Source organism: Procambarus clarkii, unplaced genomic scaffold (genome assembly GCF_040958095.1).
Source record: "Procambarus clarkii isolate CNS0578487 unplaced genomic scaffold, FALCON_Pclarkii_2.0 HiC_scaffold_109, whole genome shotgun sequence".
Lineage (NCBI taxonomy): Eukaryota > Metazoa > Arthropoda > Malacostraca > Decapoda > Cambaridae > Procambarus > Procambarus clarkii.
In genome coordinates, this window is record NW_027189142.1 from 20,137 (window position 1) to 23,949 (window position 3,813).

Here is a 3,813-nt window from a genome sequence, read left to right on the forward strand (position 1 = left end):
CGCCATTGGCTGCTCGACTCGCCTACGTCACCCCGTTGCCCCTCCCCTCCTTCCTCTGGCTGCAGCCAACAGGCGGCTCACCTCAATCACTATTATCGCTGATTTTGCTCTATTTTTTGGATTTGTGCAAAAGTCATTTCACAGGGACGTGAAACAGACGAGTAGGCAACTGCAGTTTTGAAAGCGTTGTGAGAAAGCCGTGTCTACTCGACCACAAGCGTAAAGTAAGGGCAGGCAGGAGTTGCAATGCTACTAGTACGTCCGCTTGATGGGATATAGTCGGGAAATCGTGCGGGCATTCGTCAATTCGATTCACACAACTTCAACACCATGACTGGACGCGGCAAGGGAGGCAAGGGACTCGGAAAGGGTGGCGCCAAGCGTCATCGTAAGGTGCTACGTGACAACATCCAGGGCATCACCAAGCCCGCTATTCGTCGCTTAGCTCGTCGTGGCGGCGTGAAGCGTATTTCGGGTCTCATCTACGAAGAGACCCGTGGCGTCCTGAAGGTGTTCCTCGAGAACGTCATCCGTGATGCTGTAACCTACACGGAACACGCCAAGAGGAAGACCGTCACTGCCATGGACGTGGTGTACGCTCTGAAGCGCCAGGGTCGTACCCTCTACGGATTCGGCGGATAAGAGCTTGGCTAATCCATCGATTCCACCCACCACCACCTCAAAACGGGACCTAATTAGGTCCCTATACTTTTTTACTGAAGGGCTTAATAGACGATAACATAAATTGTTTTGATATCAGCTAGCACATTGGGTCTTATGAAATCTATTTTTTATCCTCGCATGCTTAAAGGGACTCTGATTGGGGAGGGAGGGGGGGGGGGAAGGTTTGTTACGTTATATACTAGCAGAGCAGGATCATTGGTGGGGGGGGGGGGGGTGAGGGGGAGAGAGAGAGAGAGAGAGAGATCTTTCCCAACTCTTCCTTTTTACATGAGTGAGCTACCCGTTTTATTCATTTTATCCTTCTCAGAGCTGTTTTGATAGTATCCAAATGATGGTAAATGAAAAGGGAGGACACGAATATCTACCCAGAATTCAGGACTGGCAATCGATATGCATGTTTGAGTGCGAATCTTTTTCTCTCTCAACTTAGGTATACGTTTATGTCGTACCTAAAAGCGAGAACCACACTATTGGGACAAGTATGCAAGGCCCAATTTTCCTAACAAGCACAGTTAATTTTGTTATTTTCGAACATTTCTTTCCAAATTGGTTTATCCAATTAACAGTATTATATTAAGATCATGAATTGCTGGGTTAGGTTAGGTTAGGTTAGGTTAGGTTAGGTTAGCTTAGCTTAGGTTAGGTTAGGTTAGGTTAGGTTAGGTTAGCTTAGCTTAGCTTGGGTTAGCTTAGGTTAGGTTAGGTTAGCTTAGCTTGGGTTAGCATAGGTTAGGTTAGGTTTGATTACATTTCTATGTTAGATTTAACTCAAATTCAAAACAATTGCAGTCATTCGGCTTGTTAGTCAACTTGCCTCTAATAGGGGCAATTTGTCTAACAAGACTATTTAGTTTTGTGTGCATATATATATATATATATATATATATATATATATATATATATATATATATATATATATATATATATATATATATATATATATATATATATATATATATATTATAGCTTCAAGACTCCGAACCAATATAGAAGCATCAAGAGGAAGTGCTTGTGTTATGGGCCAATAGGCCTTCTGCAGTTACTTCCATTCTTATGTTTTTATTCCCATTGGTTCGTGTTTTATCTTGTGTAAATGTCAATCACCTCACCAAAAACTTTGGTACCATATCACCTCACCCATGTATGTGTGTATATATATATATATATATATATATATATATATATATATATATATATATATATATATATATATATATATATATATATATATATATATATATAATATACAGAGTAAATCTACCCCAAAAGTAATGATTTATTTGTCTACAAAACTAAACTCTTTTTGGAATCATATGAGGCCCCTCCACTGAGGGGGGAGGCCTGGATGTTTATTGTCATGTGTATTCATGCTGCTTGCATGTCGTCGTTTATTTTGCCTTTGTTGTTTTCTTGACAGCTTTCTTTGCCTTGGGTGGTTTGGGAGATTTTGAAGCTCTCTTTATTTTGGGCTTTTTGTTCCCAACAACAAGCTGCTGCTGCTGCTGCTTCTTTTTCAAGGCTGTAGGTGGTTTGTTGCTTGTGGCGGCTTTCTTGGGAGTTACCACGGCCTTCTTTGCTGCTGTAGATGGTTTCTTGGTTGTGGTGGCTTTCTTGGGAGTTAGAACGGCCCTCTTCTCTGCTACGGCCAGCTTGAATGATCCACTAGCTCCACTTCCCTTGGTCTGAACAAGAATGCCGTCAGCCACTGCTTTCTTGAGAAATCTTCGGATGTAAATGGCGATCTTGGCAGCCTCGACTTTGTTGTTGGCAACAACGTACTTCTTGATTGCTTGTAGAGACGAGCCCTTACGGTCTTTGAGTGCTGCGACCGCGGCTAGAACCATTTGACTAGTTTTCGGGTGAGCAACCTGGACGCGAGGTTTCCTGGTGGTGGCCACCACAGCAGCAGCAGCCGCAGCCTTCTTGGTAGGCTTTGCTTCTACCATGATGATGATGAGATAACCAAGGTGATGAGAGACGCTCAGACAGTCACGGGGGAATGATGCTGCCGCCGCTTGAGCCGAACCTATTTATGTGCCGGCACGGTACAGAAGCTGCAACCTGGCAACTCGTCCACCAATCACGACGGTTGGTTTTACGGCTCCGAAACCTGGATCCCATATCTTCTCTAAAATAGAAGCATTTGTTCATGTTCTTTGTAAAAGTATCATAAAGCAGGACAGATGAGACAAATATCATAAAAACTGAAGAGCAGATGAGCACACACATGTATGTATTACAAAAGAAAATCCACAAATTCATTAGAAATTGGCAGGGTAGGCTGAGGAAGTAGGTAGATGTAAAATGTCTGTAAATGGCGAAAGAACATAAACCCAAGACTGAATAAACGATGTTAAATATCCATGCCAAGGAGACAAAAATATGTTAGGATACAATTACCATTAAGACACCACAAGAAGGTCCGTATCCTGCCGTGATGACTAAAAAGAGTTGGTTATTAGCCACAATGTGTAGGCAGTCTCATGCCAACGGCCATACCACGTTGAGAACACCGCTTCTCGTCCGATCAGCGAAGTTAAGCAACGTTGGGTTTGGTTAGTACTTGGATGGGTGACCGCCTGGGAACACCAAATGCTGTTGGCAATAATGTTTTTTGTTTTGTTTTGTTTTGTTTCGTTTGTTTTTGTTTGAATGGCTGGCTGGCTGGCTGGCTCCACGGGAAATTCACGGAGTTGTGTGGAATAAGGCCTGGTAAAATGAATTAATATGTATGTCATGTTTAAAACAAACTCGCTTAATATAGTGTGTGAGGCTTTATACAAAAACAAACAACCAAAACAAAACATGTTGTATATATATATATATATATATATATATATATATATATATATATATATATATATATATATATATATATATATATATATATATATATATAGCTTAATCCGGGTTTGAACTCGCAACTCCAAGAATACGCATCACTTATATACACTTTACCACTGGACCACTGCAGGACACTTGATGCTGAGGTATCAATTTAATGACGTAAATGCCATTTCCACAAATAAATGATAATTTAAAAGTATTTGTATGTACAAATCTTTTCTGTTTAAAAGGCTACAATATCAGTTACTGATATAATTTGTGTTAATGTTTCTATACCCACAG

At 41.0% G+C, this 3,813-nt stretch overlaps 1 non-coding gene across 1 annotated transcript; it reads left to right on the plus strand.

The window, feature by feature from the left end:
• The first annotated feature begins 3,169 nt into the window (after positions 1-3,169).
• On the plus strand, positions 3,170-3,288 carry LOC138360388 (5S ribosomal RNA). Its single transcript, XR_011226336.1, has one exon. It is a non-coding gene; the product is annotated as a 5S ribosomal RNA (ribosomal RNA).
• Positions 3,289-3,813: the final 525 nt, after the last annotated feature.